The sequence below is a fragment of the Podarcis liolepis genome, assembly GCF_965112155.1.
Source record: "Podarcis liolepis genome assembly, chromosome: 1".
Taxonomy (NCBI): domain Eukaryota; kingdom Metazoa; phylum Chordata; class Lepidosauria; order Squamata; family Lacertidae; genus Podarcis; species Podarcis liolepis.
Genome location: NC_139554.1, coordinates 118,577,243 through 118,598,461, shown reverse-complemented (window position 1 = coordinate 118,598,461; position 21,219 = coordinate 118,577,243). Strand labels below are relative to the sequence as shown.

The 21,219-nt window shown below is 43.9% G+C and overlaps 1 protein-coding gene across 1 annotated transcript in view; it reads left to right on the top strand.

The window, feature by feature from the left end:
* Positions 1–910: 910 nt before the first annotated feature.
* The window catches only part of CALCRL (calcitonin receptor like receptor), a 93,506-nt gene continuing 73,197 nt past the window's right edge, over positions 911–21,219 (top strand). Inside the window, exon 1 of the mRNA XM_083468951.1 lies at positions 911–1,256. The gene's annotated coding sequence lies outside the window, so the exon portion shown is untranslated. The remainder of the gene's footprint in view (positions 1,257–21,219) is intronic.

Sequence of the window (21,219 nt, the reverse complement as noted above, 5' to 3'; positions counted from 1 at the left end):
TGAAGCAAAGTTCTTAACCCGAGGTACTATTTCTGGGTTAGCGGAGTCTGTAACCTGAAGCGTATGTAACCTGAAGCATCTGTAACCTGAGGTACCACTGTAAAGAAATGAGTAACCTGCCCAGTACAGACTTCCAGCATCTGCTTTTACTTTTGAGGCAGGGTGGGGAATCACAGGCAGTTCAACCAGGGGCCTCTCCACATCATATTCTGAACCTCAGCAGTAATCCAGCACTCTAACCACTACACCACACTGCCTCTCCTCTGTTGCACCTCCATGCCCCACTTAAACCAGAGCAATGCCGTAGTTTAGACTGAGCATCAGGCAAGAGCCAAGGAGTCTCCCGGTTCCAATTCTCCCCTGAAGTTTGCTGGATGACCTTGGGTCATGCACAATCGCTGTGCCTAAGCAGCCTACATCCCCGGGTCGTTGTGAGGATCTGCATGTTGCCTTGAGCTCCTTCAAAGAAAGGCAGGATGCAATGGAGAAAGGTAGGCTGCAAGGGGTTTATGACAGCTTTCCGCTTTCGTTGCCTTGAGAGCCTGTTGTGATCTAACAGTTAAGAGGGATCCTGAGGGTCATCTAGCCCAACCCCACCTCCACACAAGGTTTCCCATCCAATCTGAAACCACACCGGACCCTGCTTAGCTTTGCAAACGTTCCAGCGGCTTTCTTGCTGCACCACTCCCGTTTTCTATGCCTCTTAGGTGGAGAGGTTTCGCTGTCCCGCGCCTCACTTCAGTTCCTGGGTGCGCGCAGGCAAGTTTCAGGACGGTCGGTTAAAGAAGGTGGGAAAAGCAGCAACAAGCAGCAGCCCTGCGCTCGTACCGGGAGCGCGTCTCCGGGAAGAGAAAGAGAGCAGCGCTCGGCTTGCCAAGAAAGTAACCCAATCCTCCCGGCGGGCGGGGTCTGGGACTGATGTAACAGGAAACGGGGATGTTTCCTTTGCGCTGCGGATCGCTTACAACCGGACCACGCTCGCCAGTCCCTCCTCAGACCCAGCCGCCTCCTCCGGAGGGCAGAGCGCAGCAGAGCCGCCTCCCTTCGCCCCATCTCCCAACTTGGATTGTAGCTGCCTCTCCTGATCGACTCCTTTGTTGTGCGCTTCGACTCCGCTTCGCATTTGCCTTTTTGGAGTGTTGTGTGTGTGTGTGTGTGGAAGGGGGCAAAGCTGCCTCCGAAACGAAGAACCCACCGAGAGTTGGACGCACATCCGATCGCCTTGCCTACGGTGCCGCTGGGAGGAAGAGCTTTGGGTGAGCATCGATCCTAATAGAGATCACTCTTTCCCCACGCGCGCTAGAGGCAATCGCTCCCGCTGGCAAAGTTGGGGGCTCCCCGCGCGCGTGTGGTTTGCACAAGCCGTGGAGAGGAACTTTATTTGGAGGGAGGGAGAGGGGAAACCCCTTTGTTCGAAAGCGCGCCTCCGTGTTGGGGTGAGAGAGGTGGGACCACACGCAACTCGGGGCTTCGCTGGCTGCGCGTAAAGAGACAGACCCCAAGTTGGCAGCAAGCGACACCCGGGCGCACCCGGTTTCGACTTGGGGAAGTGCAGGAAATCCTCGGGGCGCCTGCGGAGTTTTCAGAATCCCTCTGGAGCAAAGCCCGGCGTGGAAAGCAGGCGGCTTTGGGCAAAGCAGGGGCGAACGGAAGAAGAGGACGAGGGCGATGCCGGCGCTGCAGCCGCGCTCGCCTCGGTGCCGTTTCGGTGGCTGAATCGGCGCGAGGGTTTGCGCGCATTGCGAGCTCCTTCGCTTGTGGGAAAGGGTGGCGTGGAGAGAGAGGAGCGCGCGAAAAGGCACCCCCGGTAGCCCTTTGCTGTTCGTGTCAGATCAGACTCAGGGTTCTAAACCTGCGCGTCCTTACTTGGGAATAAGCTCTCAGGGGGCTTCCTTCACGTAAACGGGGGAAAGCTTGTTCTGGAAGTCCCACAGAGATCAGTGGGGCTCTTTCCTACATAAGGAGGCACAGTTGAGGCCATGCGCTATGGCACTTGTGCCTGAGTAGGCTTAGCATCGTTATTAGCATTCAGGGAAGTTTTTAGTGTGTGATGTTGTATTGCGCTTTTATTGTTTTTTTGTTGGGAGCTGCCCAGAGTGGCTGGGGCAACACAGTCAGGTGGGGGTCATATTTATAAATTGTTGTTGTTTTTGTTGTTTGTATACCACCCTTCACCTGTAGATAAAGTTCAATACCTGGTACTAATCATATTTGCATCTAGATGTTGCTATTTCTGATTTTATGTATGGATAGCCTAGGTCCCGAATCTAGCCGGCTTCGCTATTTCCAGGAAATATGCTTTAAGGTCCATAGCCTTGGTTGCTGCTACCAGTCCTTTAGGTGCCAATTTCTGCCCAGGGCTGCAATTCTGCGCACACTTACCTGGGAGCGTGCCGGATTCAATTTGGTCACTCTTCTGAGTAGGCATACATTGTTTGGATCCGACTGCATGGTCGCAATCCCAAGCAACTGGCAATCCCACACTGAGCGAGAGGACTTCTGAGTAAGCCTGGTTAGGACTGGGGTATTAGCGGCTCATGTGTTCACCACATACACTGTCGCTTTTTCTCCTTCAGCCTCAAAACCATTGGAGCCGTGAAAATGTGGAAGCGTGTGGACTTGTAGGGTTACATTTTCTCCCCATCCTCATGTGGTTTGACTTCTCTTGATTTGGATGTAGCACATGAATATAGGGGAGTTTTTCATGTTTGGTGTTTTATTGTGTTTTTAATATTCGGCTAGGAACTGCCCAGAGTTGGGGACAACCCAGTCAGATGGCCAGCCTATAAATAAAATTATTATTATTATTGTTATTACAGTGGTACCTCAGGTTACATACGCTTCAGGTTACATACGCTTCAGGTTACAGACTCTGCTAACCCAGAAATAGTGCTTCAGGTTAAGAACTTTGCTTCAGGATAAGAACAGAAATTGTGCTCCGGCGGCACGGCAGCAGCAGGAGGCCCCATTAGCTAAAGTGGTGCTTCACGTTAAGAACAGTTTCAGGTTAAGAACGGACCTCCGGAACGAATTAAGTACTTAACCCGAGGTACCACTGTATTATTATTATTATTATTATTATTATTATTATTATTATTATTATTTCCATGAGGTTCAGCTTTGGTGATTGATTTTCTGTGTGTAAGGAAGAAATAGTTTAAGGAGGATTGGCTCCTGTGTGATGAGTTATCAATGACAAAAATCCTACTGAGGTGTATAGAGGGAAAGAAATGCCTTTAGGGCGCCCAGGGAGGTTGGCAGCCCTGCATTTAAACTCTATGGAGAATTTGTGAGTGCAGAATGGATGTGCGGTCCAAGCCTCCACTGCTATTTTGGCCATTTGAAATTAACCCTTCTTAGCACTGGGGAGCAGGACTCCACTTACCTGGAAGGTCAAGGGGTTGTTGAGGAAACCCCCGATAGAAATATCTGGGGCACAGAGTGTGCTGAAACACTTTGAATAGACTTGTTTGGGGTTTTTCATTTGCCAGAGATTTGAAAGTGCAAGTAAACCCCCTTCATACAAGAGTAGCTGCTAAAGGATTGGAGTTGTTCTTCTGGAGTTAAGAGTTACACCTGGTTTTATCATATTTTTAAGTACTGCTGTTGTTCGTTCAGAACTCAAATGGCACAGGGTTAACTTTCATCCGTGAACCCTATGAGGTAATTCAGGCTGGTACCTTGTCTCCATTCCCCCAGGAGGAGAAATCCCTATAGCTCAGAAGTGCATGAATTGCTTCACATGTCTCACATTTCTTGACTGCGCCTGCAAAGGTCTGTCCATTGCAATGGTTAGAAATTGTGTCATTTGTTGTGTCCCTTGCTGCTTGTAACCCATAATGGGCTATTGCTCTACATTTCAACGTTTCCTTTTGTCTGCTGGATACCAGCTGTCTGCTTGTATTACTACTTTTGACCTTTTTTAAAAAAAGAAAAGGAAAAGGAACGAGACGCTTTGCAAACGGTCAAATAAAATCCTGCTCTTTGTTGCCATGTTCCAGATAAGTGCTGACCAGTATATTTCTGCCAGTTCATTCAGAGGGTGGACTAGGGGATTTGGGACCTGTTCTCAAAAACATTCACAGATCTAAAACATCAGATCAGAATATCTTTCTTTGGATTATAGAGAAACCGGCCATTGAGTAGTGCTTAGCTGTGCTGCAAAACTAGAGTTCAGGACACAGGTGGCGCTGTGGTCTAAACCACTAAGTCTCTTGGGCTTGCCAATCAGAAGGTTGTTGGTTCGAATCCCCGTGATGGAGTGAGCTCCCATTGCTCTGTCCCAGCTCCTGCCAACCTAGCAGTTCAAAAGCACACCACTGCAAGTAGATAAATAGGTACCACTGCTGTGGGAAGGTAAATGGCGTTTCTGTGCGCTCTGGTTTCTATCACAGTGTCCCGTTGCACCAGAAGTGGTTTTGTCATGCTGGCCAGATGACCGAGAAAGCTGTCTGTCGACAAACGTCAGCTCCCTCAGCCTGAAAGCAAGATGAGTGCCACAAACCCATAGTCGCCTTTGACTGGACTTAACTGTCCTTTGCCTTTAACTTCTACCTTTTACCTTTACTATAGTTCACATTACCATCTTAGAGGATGGTGAAGTTGTGTGTTTCTTTTCAGTGTGTTCCTCAGCTCATCCTCCAACCCCTTCCTCAGATGTTCAAATCAACATGGCTTCATTAGTGTCATATTTGTGTCTGTTTGTATACAGGGGGCATTGATGGGCAGGGATCCTCACACCTTTGCTAGGAATGGCCAAAGGACTCTCGCCGGTGTGAATAGTTTTCTTATGACAGTAGTACAGGATGCAACTATATTTTGGATGATGTTGAGCTGTGTGAACACAGGTTCAAAACCCAGCCCTGCAAATGCAGTGATGATGATGATGATGATAATAATAATAATAATAATAATAATAATAATAATAATAATAATAATAACAATAATTTATTTATACCCCGCCCATCTGGCTGAGTTTCCCCAGCCACTCTGGGTGGCTCCCAATCAGTGTTAAAAACAGTACAGCGTTACATATTAAAAACTTCCCTGAACAGGGCTGCCTTGAGATGTCTTCTGAATGTCAGGTAATTATTTATCTCTTTGACATCTGATGGGAGGGCGTTCCACAGGGCGGGCGCCACTACCGAGAAGGCCCTCTGTTCACTGTGAGTTCACTGTAAAGGGGAGTGTGAATTTATTTAATTTTTATTTATTTTATATCCCGCCCATCTGGCTGGGTTTCCCCAGCCATTCTGCGCAGCTTACAACATATATAAAAACACAACAAAACATCAAACATTAAAAAACCACATATCCTATACACGCAACAAACAAACCAATAAATCAATAGAAACCAACAACAATAACAAACAGTTTACAGTTTCTTCAAATTAAAATAACCTCCAACCCCAACTAAACATTTAACTAACACCAACTTGACAAAAATGAAACAGAGGAACCAGAATTGGAACCGTTTAAAGCATTTTGAAACAGTTTAGCCAGTTGCCCCAACCCAAGAGTTGTTCCAGCAATGTCCCAGTAGCCTCCCAGAAGCCCCTTTTAGCTGTCAAGGTGAGTCTGGGCTCCATCCCCTAGGACAGGTGAAAATGGGCCTTGAGGCAGGGAGCAGTTTTCCTTCCAGCACTCACGGCGGCAGCCGTGAACACTGCAGCGGTTAACCTCCCCGCCCCCCCACTCCAAGGCCACGATCCCTTGGAAACGTGGTGGTGAGGGCTACATAACAGTGAGGCTAGAAGCAAAGATGGTCATGGCCTGTGTTTTTTCTCTCTCTTTCTGCCACCTGCTTCCCCACTTCTCTCTCTCTCCTTCCTTCCTTCCCTCCCTCCCTCTTTCTCTTCCTCCCTGCCCGCCCAGAGAACTGCGAGGAAAGGACAGTTTGCTGTTGCCAGAGGTCTCAACTGATTGCTCCCAGAGGGATTTCCATCCATCCATCCATCCATCCATCCATCCATCCATCCATCCTCCTCCTTCCTCCACCCATTTTGGCTTTGTGTGTGTTTTGCTTCCCTGCGCTCCTTCTCTTCCTTCCAGCTCCCCCCAACTGCATGAAATCCATCGGAGGCCCACAGGTTCCTCACCACTGATCTCAAGAATCATTACCACAGTCCTGTAAGGCAGGCGAATACGATTCTCCCCGTGTCGCAAAGGGATTCACATGCACCATGCATTTAAAGCACTACTCGGCAGGAAGAATCCTGGGAGCTGTAGTTTGTTAAGGGTGCTGGGAACGGTAGCAGTGTGCAGTTTCCAGGGGCCTCAGCCTCAAGGTTTTCTCACCTCATGTCACTCTATGTAGCGTTTTGAAGCAGGGGAATTCTGACCACGACACCACAATGCAGCACATTTTGCACCATGGAAGAAGAGCAGGAGAGAGAATAAGACACAGGGCTCCTATTTTCAGTGGCCACCAGGCACCTGCAGCATCATTTAATTTGGACCCAAGGTGCTTAGAAAGCCACTTCATCCGCAAAACCAAATCTTATCACAGCCAGTGAATAAGCTATCCAGATTAGAGCTAGATCAAACACCTTTTGTGACTCTCTCTGTGTGCTTTGAATGTATGGCGGTTAGGCAGCCTGTAAAATCCAAATCCAACATCATAAATTTGTCAAACAAGTTTGTTTGCGGACTGAAATCCACGGGAGTTGTCATGTCTAAGGCTTAAATCACCCTTTGCTTTGAACATCCTCTAAAATGTGAATAGGAAACTTCATTAATAAAAAAATCTACATTCGATTTCCCCCCCCCCCCTGCGTTTGGTCCGGCATTAACCACTTTAGGAATGTAAGAAGCCCTCTTCTAGATCAAACCAAAGATCCATCTATAATTCACACATGGCACAGGAAAAGGCTGAAAGGGGCTTCTGAGCCTATATTTTTTGCAGTTGAATCCCCAAAGGAAAGAAAGTATAAACTGAAAGCAATGGCGGGTTCAAATGCAAGCATTTTTGCTTTCTGGGATATAAACGTTTTATTTTAGTTTGCTTAAAATGGTATATATAAGAAGATGGATTGTTCCGTTGTTTAAGGATATGTTGTTTGTTTGTTTGTTTGTTTGTTTGTTTGGTTTTTATTTTTTTTTTAAAAAATATTATTAAGTACAAATTAGAAAACATACATATTCACAGCAAAAGAAAATACAAAAGAAAAAGAAAATACATCTAACCAAGGGGGGGGGGGAATTAGAGAATATTTTGTCTCTTTTCATATTTACAGTTATTTATACCTCTATAAAATGCTATTCACAAAAAAGCAGTGAAATGAAAGATAATATATCAGAAAAGAGAAAAAAAGAACAAAGAATAAAGAAGTAAAAGAAAAAGACCATAGGTGAAAAATTTTAAAATTAGATAAGTACTCACAATACATAGCCATTTTGCATCTATATTTATATTCAATTGTATAATTTCATCTTGTCCTTATCTACCTTAAAATGTGTGGTGGTTTTTTTAAAAAAAGACTTCCACCGTTTACCTCACGCGTTTTTAATAATCCATTTGTCAGAACCTCTGTTCTTCATACTTTCCCTTTGGATTTCCTTAATGTCTCACTTTGTATTTTTTATATTATATTTATGTTGCTTGTTAACACTCTCAGTACTGACGTGGTATAGGCAGTTGTGCTCCTGTAGCTAGGAAAATGAAAGAGAGTACCACCGGTGTTCAATTCAAGCCGTTGGCTCATCCGCTTTGAGAAGGACATGCAAGAGGACATTTTGTAGCTCTTCTGTGGTTAGTTATTAGTCCTACAATACTTATGTTTCAATGGTGGTGATGCTGGCTAATTTTGGTTACTTTAGAAGTCAGTAAAACAATTGTTTGAAACCTCAGCCTGATCTTTCATAAGTCAAAATTTAGAGTGAATCTTCTGTTGTCTTTGGTTTTATGTTTAATAGAATCTGAGGACGTGGGCAAGTGGAAAGTTAGGGGGATAACTTTAACAGTGTTACACACGAGTTGCCAAAGCTGAGGTGGTTTTAAAATGGTACGTGCACAGTTCAGCAAAGCCACTATTTTGGAACAAATAAGATTCACAAGGTGAAGCAGTTTTCACTTCTTTCGTAATTTCCAGCAGGCCATTGATCTCTGCATCTCCCTCTAAGTGGCAGGTCTATACTTACTCTTTTTGAAGATCTGCACATGTGTTGAACAGAAGCTCACCAAAATATTTCAGTCCTTTTCAGTGAAGCCAGCTGAACCGTCACCAGTGCACACCTCCACAGGGTTGTGGAGGTGTGGTGAGCGACAGAGGCTGGCTGGTTCACCCTGGCATGGCAAAATTGGCCAAATGCTCGCGTTAAAAAAATAATAATTAAGCATCCTTTAACCTTTAGCTGTATTGTTCAAATATCCCATGTTGATCAGGAAGGGGAAGCAGGCATGTCAACTTTCCCACATCCAAACCCAACCAACAAGTAATTGCATCACAACTGCTTTTATTCTCACTGAGTGGAAGTTTTTTTTTGGGGGGGGGCAACACACTCTAAATTCCCAATGCAGTTTTGTCAAACGGTGTTTTAAAAAGTTTTGTCGCTGCTTCAGGTCAGCATTATAGTTTCAACGCGAAGTATACTTGTACCTCGCAGTCACACTTTTGCAAACATAAGCTCCTTCCTTCTATTCACCTTCTGCCCATGTTTGTAGTTTCTGAGTGAATCGTGCAGAAAGAAGTTCACATTTACAGGCCTTGGGAAGATTAGATTGAATAGATGTGGATATTGTTGCTTGGATGAAGAGGGGTTTTCAGGGGATATTTGTGGCAGGCTGCAAATCTCCTGGCCCATTCCTCCTTTCGAAAACTTAATTAAATAAAAATAAAAATCAGGGTGACTGGGTGTGCTACATGTTGGAGTACCCAAAAGGAGACCCCAGCCACTTGCTGTTTCAATTTACCCAGAGGACTTTTTTAAATGTTCAAGTACATACGCACAATTCTTGCACACAGAGACAAAAGTTATTGAAATACAGTAGCACAGTGAGTGCTGATGTACAAATTGCAACCTGAGCAGGGTAGAGGACCCAGTGCACACATAAAAAAAGGGTAAAGGACCCCTGGATGGTTAAGTCCAGTCAAAGGTGACTATCGGGTTGCGTCACTCATCTCGCTTTCAGGCCGAGGGAGCCGGCGTTTGTCCACAGACAGCTTTCTGGGTCATGTGGCCAGCATGACTAAGCTGCTTCTGGCACAACGGAACACCGTGACGGAAACCAGAGTGCACGGAAACGCTGTTAACCTTTCCGCCACAGTGGTACCTATTTATCTACTTGCACTGGTGTGCTTTCGAACTGCTAGGTTGGCAGGAGCTGGAGCAGAGCAACAGGCACTCACCCCATTGTGCGGATTCGAACTGCCGACCTTCCGATCAGCAAGCCCAAGAGGATCAGTGGTTTAGACCACAGCGCCACCCACATCCCTTTACCAGTGCACACGTACAATGTTGTGGATCTAGGAAATACTTTAAGCACCTCATAGCTCAGCTTAAGTCCTGACATGCAGAGGTTGTTTCGCCCTATGACACCCAGAGCTTCCCCCCCCGCCCCCGACAACCAGAGTTACCCCCCTAAAAGCCAGCCTCAGTGTGCATCTACATATAAATTAGCAGGTGCAAGCTTGTGTAGTGAGCCTATGCCCCAAGTCTTTCAAGTACCTAACCCCTTTCCCTTTGCTTCTATGGCTTTTGCACAGATTTACCAAAAGGGCCCTGGCATTTGAAAGCTTCTGCCCTGTTTCTGGCGCTTCTATAGAGCAAACCTGCAATGTGACTTAAGTCAATTTATGGTTTTATTGACGGCTTTGAAACTGCGTTCGTGCCGATAAAGGAGGAGAAAATGGGGCTTGCTGTTTGGCACACTTTGTGTTTTGAAAAGTTTGAAGAACCCAGTGAGCACTTCTGTCCAAGAATTTGAAAGCAGCTTGTTCAAAGCTCCTCGCCGTGTTCACAGCAGATGTGACATTTAAAAGTAAGGACTTCCTGCTTTGCAGCTCGGCCTCTTTACATAAGGTGCAATTCCCCTTATATATACATATATATATATATTTAATTTTTAACCTGGTAACCACAACATTCGCTGAGCTTTATTATTTTGCAGTCAGCTGCATATGTGTACATTACATAAACTTTCTGGAAGGAAGCCCAGATCTAGCCCACTCTGTATCTTATCTCTGTGTAGGCAACACACAGCATTGTGGCATGGCAAAACAAAGTGGTTTTCCTCTGTCGTGAAGTGCGGGGGTGGACCTCAGACCTGGGAGCCAAATACTCCAGCACTCTCACTCTGGTCCTCAGGAACTCTCCTTGCACTCCTGACTGGCCCTGCTTCACCTTCTCCTTGAGTGATTTACCTGGCCAGAACTCCTTAAACCAGGGGTCAGCAAACTTTTTCAGCAGGGGGCCAGTCCACTGTCCCTCAGACCGGACTATATTTTTTTTTTGGGGGGGGGGGAATGAACGCATTCCTACGCCCCACAAATAACCCAGAGATGCATTTTAAATAAAAGCACGCATTCTACTCATGTAAAAACACCAGGCAGGCCCCAGAAATAACCCAGAGATACATTTTAAATAAAAGCACACATTCTCCTCATGTAAAAACACGCTGATTCCCAGACCATCCATGGGCCAGATTTAGAAGGTGATTGGGCTGGATCCAGTCCTGGTCCTTAGTTTGCTTACCTGTGCCTTAAACTCTGCTAATGACACTTTTTTTGTCTGAATGGAGGATTGTGAGGGGTGTGAAAAGCAGTGTGAAAACAAAGGGTGCATCCACTGTGAGTGGCTCTTGTGAACCAAGTAAAAACCTCTCCCGGGAAAACACATAGAAGTGGCAATCAGGAACAGCTCAGGCCTCTATTTCTGTGGGTTTTCCAAAGAAAACTGGCAATTTAACCATTTTAATTGTATGGGGACATTAATTTTGTTTCCTGGTGTTCATACCAAGTGCAAAATGTCTCATGAGATGTTGTCCCCCACCTCAACAGCAGTTCCTTACCACCCTCACTTAAATATACCGTTTTGGCATTTTGGATCAAGGGGAAGCAACTTTTCCTCAGGGTATGAATTTATTATGTGTGTGTGATAAAGACTTCAAACCTTGCAGCCCAGATTCAGATTGTTAACATTTCCGGGCAAAGAAAGAGGCCAAAATCGTTCTGCGTAATCCACTTGGAAAACATCATTTTGATTACTTTAAATTCAAGTGGCAGAGCTTACTGAATTTTAAATGCAAGGGTTTTGAACAAAGGAAAGTACAATCACATAGCTGTTAAGAACATTTAATAATAATTCCGCCATTGAGCACAGTTTTAAAAATTCAGATGATCCGTTTCTGCCTACATATGTGGCCATTATGCTCATTTGCCTTCGATAGCAATAAAGCTCTGCTGGATGTAATATTAATTGCCTCTGGTCTATTTTTTGGGAATCCTGCAACGAGGTTTAAGTTTTTACTCTGCTAACTATTTCTTGGGCTCCATGATCACTGCAGATGGTGACAGCAGTCACAAATTAAAAGACGCCTGCTTCTTGGGAGAAAAGCAATGACAAACCTAGACAGCATCTTAAAAAGCAGAGACATCACCTTGCCAACAAAGGTCCGTATAGTTAAAGCTATGGTTTTCCCAGTAGTGATGTATGGAAGTGAGAGCTGGACCATAAAGAAGGCTGATCGCCAAAGAATTGATGCTTTTGAATTATGGTGCTGGAGGAGACTCTTGAGAGTCCCATGGACTGCAAGAAGATCAAACCAATCCATTCTGAAGGAAATCAGCCCTGAGTGCTCACTGGAAGGACAGATCCTGAAGCTGAGGCTCCAATACTTTGGCCACCTTATGAGAAGAGAAGACTCCCTGGAAAAGACCCTGATGTTGGGAAACAAGGAGAAGGGGACGACAGAGGACGAGATGGTTGGACAGTGTTCTCGAAGCTACCAAAATGAGTTTGACCAAACTGCAGGATGCAGTGGAAGACAGGAGTGCCTGGCGTGCTCTGGTCCATGGGGTCATGAAGAGTCGGACACGACTAAACAACAACAAACTATATATTGTAGTTCTGTTCTGGATCAATATTGAGTAGAATTCCGTGACAGTGTCTGCATATGTAGTGTGTCTGTTGACTGCAGCAAATATGGTCCTGAAACATTTTCTTTGAAGCCATTCAGCTGGAGTTAGGGTTGTCATACATCCGGAATTTCCTGGACATATCTGGAATACTGGAGCCGCAAGCAGTGTCTGGATAGAACTCGGTGGAATGTCTGGGAAAATTCGGATATACGAAAGCCTATGTCGGTAGTGTTGTTTTCCTCAGAAACAGCTCAAATTGTCCAATCTCCTGGCAACTTTGCCAGAGAAAAAGCTCAAGAACTTTTCTGTCTGGGTTTTCACTTTTTGAAATATGGCAACCCTAGCTGGAGTACTTCTTTGAAGTAAATAGGTTGTTTATTGGGCAGCGTGGGAAAGAAGTTAAGTAGTTATGCAAATAGTAAATAGAGCGGCTTGTTGTATAATTAGTAACACCAGAAAAAAGAACGCTCATTTCCTCTCTATCTAAAACGAAGTGTTTGGTTTAAAGCAGCTGTGTTTCTTGTCTGCCTGAAGGTTAGTGACAGTAAGACAGTTTCTTGTTTACTAAACACAGAGTGTTGGGTTGGTTTTAATAATAGCACTAAGTAAAGTGGTCCAGTTCCAAATTACTGTGCCCTTTTTGTTTTTATCTTGTGTAGCAGGAACCCCCCCACCCCAATCATTCTGTTTGCACAAACTTCACACACACTCACACTCACGCACTACATATGCCACATTTCTGTTATAAATTCATAGAAAATCAACCATACATCGGATTTGCACTGTTCCATTTTTATTTTACTCCATATGACAATGACTATCAAAGGGGGGCGGTGATTCTGGGCAGCCATAATCCCTTCACCATCCCAGCACATCCACAGGAGCCCTGCCCAGTTGCTATGTCAACCCTGATAATCCCAGACAGAAGACAATCAAAATCATAAAGAACAGTGGATTCACCACAGGCTGAAACAAAGGACGATGATCAGATCTTCCCTCTGGGGGCAGGAAACTGCAAACTCCCCATTGTCACCTGGAAAGTACTCATGGGGAGGGGGAAAGGAGGAACCAGCTGGGTGACTGGACACTCAGGTTACCACCACAACTCCTCCCTCAACCCCTCCTTTCTGTAATGTATGCATGATGTCAACCCTTTCTGTAATGTATGCATGATGTCAACCCCTCCTTTCTGTAATGTATGCATGATGTTTCTGGGGGTGGGCTTGACCTAGAGGAGGGGAATTTCAAAAGTTTTTATAAGGTCTTGCAGCCCATTGTTCTGGGTCTTTTCCTCTCTCTTGCAAGTGAAGGAAATACCCTGTTGCAACAGTTCAATAAAGGCCAAGCCTACAGGCTGCTGTTTTGCTCCAAGTTATCCTGGTTGGTGTCTTTGTTTTGTCCAAGAGAGCCCTCGGATTTTTCCGTTAACACTTGTCAAATAAAAGCTCAACAACTTGTTATATGGCAACTCTACATTTAAAGCACTATCGTAGGGATTTAAACTGCCATGGCTCCCCAACTGTCATTTGTTAAGGGAGCTGAGAGTTGTTAGGAGACCCCTGTTGCCCTCACAGAACTACAATTCCCAGAATTCCATGGGAAGACGGGTTGATTCTAAAGCCATTGTTGGGAAAGATGCAGGCCCAACAATGACTAGGATGCCAATGGATGTGCTAGGTTCTTTGAGGATAAAATTGCTGATCGCCACAACAACTCAGATGCCATGGCTAATAAAGGTCCGATGTGCCAGGATGTAATGCGATTTTATGGGATCAACAACAGTTTTCCAGGTCTGAGGAAACAGGCAAAGTGCTTGTAGTGGCTCAGTCAACAACATGTATTGTTCCTTGTGTACTGCTCTGAGATGGGCTGCCGGGGGGCGGGGGATACAGTCAAGTGGAATAAATATGGTAAATAAAAGCTGAAAACTGCTGAACGCTACCAACAAATTTAACTTAAACACAAAGGACCTTCTTCATGATGTAACTCCCTTTCCTGCCTTATTTCTTCCATTTCTGCTCTTAAAGGAGTCTAACTCTCACACCATGCCCTCTTTGCCAACCACAAAAGCAATTGCTTCCCACTTCAACTTACCTGCCACTGACCCGGCAGCTTCCATTTTAAAAATTCAGAATTGTGATTTTAGAGTGTCTTTGTTTTGGAGCTGTTATGTACTGAAGTTCTCACCCTGGGCCAGCAGGGGGATACTGTAGATAGTTTTCACTCAGGTCCACATATGCAAATAAGGGATTGAAAGTGACATTCAGTGATTGGATAGTCACAGAAAGTTGTTACAGTTATGTTGTACTGGAGCTCTATATAAGCAGGCTGGCTGAACCCTTCAGTTCAGTTCTGTTCTGGCCTGTGAATAAATGAGCTGTTTGAAGAATCGCTGTGTCATCTGATATGTTCACCCACAACTTAACAGGAGCACTGTCTCGTTATTACATGCAGAAACCCCAGGGTCCCTCTGAAACCAATGGGACATGTTAGTCCTGACTTACACCCTTGTACAAATTAATTGAAACAAACAATGTAGTTTATTGTACAAAACTCACATATATATGTACAAAACTCACATATATGTACATTAGTGATGGATATGACCTCCGCTATTTTAAAGCAGCATTTGAATACAGTTTGGCATGGAGTCTACTAGTTTCAAACAGTCACTGTTGATTTTCAGATCCTTGAACCACCCTTGAATCAGCGCCTGAATGAGCTTCTCCATAGTCGTACAGTCTACAGCATGGAGGCGACTTTTGCATATAGCCCACAAATTCTCAATGGGATTTACGTCCAGGGAATTCCCTGGCCAATCAAGTACCTGTATTTGCTGCTCTGTCATGACTTTCTTCACCACTTTCGATGTGTGACAGGGGGCAATATCCCAGTACTGTCAAGATACCATTTTTCCAGCTCTGGAATAACCCTCTTTCGTAGAACCTCAATATATTGTGGGGAGCGCATCATTCCTTATATTGGCTGCAGGCTTCCAACACCATAATGATCAACTGACATTTCGTGTTTGTTTTGAGTACAGGATTACGAGTAAGATAGAAAACATGCTTTGTTTCAATTAATTTGCGCAAGGGTGTAGGTTCCATTGAGTTCCGTGGAAATGAAGTGCAACTAAGTTAGCTTGGACCCCGCAAACGGAAAACAAACTTTTTAAAAAGAAGGCATTCTCCTGAGTGCAGTAGATCAGTTCTTGATATGCAGGGAAAACAGCCCTCAGCAAACAGCCTTTATCATAGACACCGAAATCCTCCGAATGGAAATGTACTTGTGAGTTTATTATGGGAATATCTTAACTCTTGTGGTGGGTTTTGTCAATGGAGTCCAGCAGGTGTCACTCTGGGGACTAAACATGAAGGAGATGTTAGAATGATGTTTTTTTCTGAAGATAGGATGTGCTGAAGAAATATATTTTCTTCATAACCCATAAGAAGTCCTTTTACTGCAGTTCTATCTCACTCTCTTTTAAGCTGGCATTAAGCTGCTTCTCAAGACCTTTCTCCTCCTCTGTTACAAACTGTTGTAACTTTGATGTGTGATCTACTTGAAGAATGGCACACACATGGCCCTGGATATGGTGCTTGCATTCATTGACTATAATCAGCTGCTTCAACTATGCAAACATACACAATGGGTTGCTGCGGATAACTGTGATTATGACCAGTGTTTGAAACTCCCATTGTTCCAGGCGCATTTTGCGACAGGGCATTAGCGCAAGCAGCTTCTGAGCTCTAGGCGCAGCGCTGCACCTGAGATTTTGGATTAAAACTGCAGAGTGGAAGGAAAGGAGGACCTTTTTCTGCCTCCCCACTTCCAGCTGCTCTCTGAAGACTGGAGAAGAGACCCTCTTAAGAATATCAGGGGGTGGGCAGGGGAAGGACAAGACCATGTGAAAAAGGAACCTACCATTTTGGCTTCATTCATTTTCAGCTTTGTATTCTTGTTATAAAAAAACACACACCTAGACATTCCATTGTGTTTAAGGTGCCATTTAGCTTCTAGCTGTCATATCTCAGTTTCTAACACTGATGGCTACAGCTTGAGCCTATGGTCTGTCTCACTAGGCAAAATGATATTGCCGCGGAATATTCTCACGGTAAGAGGAGTGCATGTGTTCTGAGATGCTAAATCCACAAAGAAGTGTACAGAGTCAAGAAGGAAGCCAGAACATTTCCCATGTCTGATAGCAATAACATAGAGAACTTTATTGGTTTGTCAACAAAAAGGTCATGCATTTATGAAAAAAGGTTACAGCGGGTGTGTGTTTTTATGGAAGGGTGTGGGTCCCTCTTTGTAGAAATATGTCTTGAAATTATCTTTGGGCTCAGCGGGGAACTGATTTGCTGTATTGTTCCTGTTGGGAAGCTGGATGTTTTGTTGAGACAAATGATTTGTTTGTACGTGCTGTGAATTGTTGGTCTTGGCTACTTGATTCATTCATTCCAAATATTAATAAGTCAATATTATTTATAAGTACATTGCCCTTGCAAAACAATCTACAAAAAAGGGGGAGCTTTGAGATAGAAGATATCAGAATGATGTGTGCATTATATGTAAGAAAGCTCAAACTGAAGCATACAGACTGTTTGTGAATTGAATTGAATTTTATTATTATGGTCACAGACCAGTTCCGGCTCACTTACAATATCAGGAAAATCATAAAACACAAAAGGAATACACTGAATTGCAATTGGGTATAACAGAGACAATTCAGATATAGCGGCAGTTAAAAATACACAGTGGTACCTCGGGTTACATACGCTTCAGGTTACAGACTCTGCTAACCCAGAAATAGTACCTCAGGTTAAGAACTGTGCTTCAGGATAAGAACAGAAATCACACGGCAGCGGGAGGCCCCGTTAGCTAAAGTGGTGCTTCAGGTTAAGAACAGTTTCAGGTTAAGAACGGACCTCCAGAACGAATTAAGTACATAACCAGAGGTACCACTGTATATTAAATCTTGATCACTAAAATATAACCTAAAATTGTCATTTAAAACCTTAATCATTTTGGTGGTACAGCTTGTTCCCTGAGTTTTATGGTAGAAGGGCTTGTTCCCTAAGTTTTTTATGACTGTGTGTGATTTTCGGCAGAGGTAGAGAGAAAAATATTCAAGCCTTGCTTAAGCCGCTGAACTGAAGTGGCAGGGTGTAAATCAGTTGGAAGGGAGTTCCATTGCTGTGGAATCACCGCTACAATGGCCCTGTTTCCTGAGGACACTAATCTGAAGCTATCCAAAAGCACCAAGCCTGTTAGCATAGGTTATTCTTGGAAAACTACTGTGTGAACCACTATCAAAACTTGGCTTAATAATGGGCAAGCCTTAGTCATGCATGCAGCCCCTAGAATTGGCTCCACATTCCATTGAACTCCAGTGAAATGCATTTCCAAGGGTACATGCAGTGCCAGATTTAGGTTTGATGAGACCATAAGCTACTGAAGGTAACGGGGCCCTTTATATGTCCAGCTGTCCTTTGCCAACAACAAATTGCCACTGTTTTTTTGTGTTGAATATATGCTATATGGTAATTTATGGACCTAATAGGTATCTAAAGCCATTTGCATATGTTGCTATGCAACCAGTCCATGCAGAATGTAGGCACCCTCTCTCTATATATTTTTTCAATTTTTTTATTGATTTCCCAAAATTTTTAAACTAACATACAACTTAACCGTACTTAATCCAATCTTAGTAACATTGTTAAGTGACTTAACCTCAAATCCCCCTGCTGAATTTCAGTATATATCATTGTAACAGTTTCTCATAAAATTTACTTAATCACTCAATATCTTGCTTTCTTTTCATCTTTACTTTAAACATATTTGTATGGTTCTAGGGGTTGCTCGTGCGTAAGCTGGTGCTTATCTCCCCGGCTGGGTGCAAACACCTGGCTGGGTTGCCTAAGTGAACCTTTTCTATCCGGACAGCCACTCACCCGTGGCTGTCTCAATCACTGGCAGAATCCGTCAGTGGGCTTTTCTTAAACTTCTTCCAGCAAAGAAGCTCTTTGACGCCTAGTCTCCTCCTACTCTCTCTGCGCGAAAGCCTTCTGCGCAAGGAGGGCGTGGGCAGCGGAGGACCCCTACTTTCCCCGCTGGTCCCAGGCAAGGAGTCATGGGACCGCCTCGCCGCTTCCCCCATCTGCCCCCCTCCTCCACTGGTGCTACGCTGATTCTCTTCCCCAGAAGATGGGCTGCTTCTCCCGATCCCTGGACGCTCTCTGGAATCCCTCTGGCTTTTGCTCTCTCCCTCCGGCACTGATGGCAGTTCCCTGACAATATTATTCCGTAATTTCACATATTTAAATCCTAAGCCTATCTGTTATTTGCAAGTATTTCTATTTAAGCTATCTTAGCATATTTAACTAAATAGTCTTTGAATTTCATCCATTCCTCCTGGTGGTGCTCCTCCTCCTTCTGGTCGTGGACTCTTCCGGTCAGGTCGGCTAGCTTCTCTCTATATAGAAATGAACAAACCAGTGATATTTTAGGGAGCAGGCTAGCAGGCAGGGCCCATGACTTACATCATAGGAGCCTACACAACACAAAACACTGTTGCTGTATGTAGGTTTTATTTGTTTTTTATCTTATATTTTGGAAATGTACATCCAGGGTTTTTTTCCTTTAAAATTTATAGAGACTCCCAAGAGAGTGGGGCCCTAAGCTATAGCTTGTTTAGCTTATACGTCAATCCAGCACTGAATACATGCATGCTATCTGGCTTTAAGAGCAGTTTATGCTCCTTGTCTTCCAGGGAACGAAATGTGCCAAGAGCTAAGCAAAAACTTCTACAATGTACGATTACAATCAAGTTGTTACATTGAATACAACCACTGCTAGAACCACAGCTAGGCTATCTCTGAACCTCTTCCTATGAATCTAAGGTATTATTAGAATTTCTAACCGCTTTGTCACTGTTCTAGAGAGAAACAGTAAATACAATTAATCACATCCGTGTGCAACCTCAGACCACATAAAGCATCTCTGTTTCCTTTTTTTCCTCTCTAGATCCATCCTGTTCCTTTCTTATTTCGTTCTATTTCCTCTCCAGCGATGGTGTTGAGTGAGATGTTGTGGCAAGCCATAAAAACCAGCCACGTTTTCCCCAAATCTGTATCACTACTGGTTTCGGGTACAGTGGTACCTCTGGTTAAGAACTTAATTCGTTCTGGAGGTCTGTTCTTAACCTGAAACTGTTCTTAACCTGAGGTACCACTTTAGCTAATGGGGTCTTCCGCTGCCGCTGTGCTGCCAGTGCGCGATTTATGTTCTCATCCTGAGGTAAATTTCTTAACCCGAGGTACTATTTCTGGGTTAGAAATAACCTGAAGCGTTTGTAACCTGAAGCGTTTGTAACCTCAGGTACCACTGTATATGGCATTAAGCACTGCTTCAAACTTATTTTAATGTGTGCCTGTAATATTAGATTTTTCAGGCAGCCTTTTCCACATTCAGAATACCCCTGAGAAAGTAGGACTACTAAATAGATGCTGGATAAATATCCTCCCTGGAAGGTTGCTCTTTGTGTGATGACAAAGAAGGAGCTCTGTGTAGTTATATATTACAAAAAGGCCTAGTTCATACATATAGTTCAAACCAAGATATACACAAACTTCTGTCTTCTCTTCTCCTATGTCACAATGATCCTGGGAATTATTTGGTTAACCATAGTTTCTCATTAGAACCAAACCATGAAACCATACCCTCCAACATTTCTCCGATGAAAATCAGGACATCCCATTCCATAATGATAATTTTACTATTTATACCCCACACCTCTTAGTGGGTTGCCCGGTCACTCTGGGCAGCTTCCAACATGTATACAAACATAATAAAACATTAAACATTAAAAAAAAAAAACCTTCCCTATACAGGGATACCTTCAGACAGCTCAGGGGTCAGATAACTCCATACCCTCCAACATTTCTCCAATGAAAATAGGGACATCCTAAGGAAAAGTAGGACATTCCAGGATCAGATCAGAAACTGGGACAACTTCTCTAAATCAGGGACACTTGGAGGGTCTGTGAAACTGTGGTATTACCAGGTTAAGAGTCAGGATCTTCAGCCATGGCTTCAAATTTATTTAATATCTTTGTGCGATCCAAACCTGGTAATGATAATTTCCCATTTTGGAAGCAACAGAAAACAATGGTTAGCTGAAATGGGTTGATTTCATTGTGCTGAGAAGGGACGAAGGAAGTGGCTGCGTCCAGAAGACACAAGACTCATTCATGTCTTGGTTTCTTAAGCCAAGATTTGTACATCCAAACTGGGCTGATAATGAGTGCAATCCCATCAAAATTACTCAGTAAAGATTAAAGGTGGTTGGCTGGATGAACAGACTGTCTAATCTACTTTCCATTTGTCGCAACTTCTTCGGGTTTGCGAAATCCCATGGTACGTTTTAGGAATCACACGTTTTTCAAATGTTCAGATTATCCACAAACCTGTAATGGTTGATTAATTACCATATTGATGCCTTTGTTAATCTATACCTCCTGCAGACAACTCTAAGAATGCAAAGGTGATATGAACAGGGGGGGTTTTAATAGTACCTGAATTACAGAAGGGGGTAGCCTCTGTACCTTTTATGACATCACCCTAAGCTAGTATTTTGTGTGTTGTGATTTTGCTAAGATTGAGAGGAGTTGGGGTGGTGCCCCTATATTTGATTCCTTAATTCAAGCACTGTTTTTTTGAAGATTTGTAAGATTAGGGTGGCCATAAGCCCTATTTTACAGAGGGCAGTCTTCTATTTAAAGGGCTGTCCGGTTTAAACAGGCCACCTATTCAGTCTTCTCCCGTACAGAGAGACATGTTGAACTTCCATTTCAGTTATAGTTATTGTATCCAAGTGTTCTCTTTGTGTTCTTTTTCAGAGATGTGCTTCCTTTTTCCCTTTTCCTTTTGGGAAATGTGTTAAGTGGCCATGTTACCTGTGGCAATTTATTATTTCTCACATTTTTATCCTTCTCTTCCTCTGAGGAGCACCGGGTAGCACCCATGGGGATTGTCCCATATTTCCTCTGAAACCTTGAAAAGTGGTTTTAGACTGAGAGAGAGAGCAATTGACAAAAAATCACCCAGTGAACTTCATGTCTGAGTTGACATTCAAACCCAG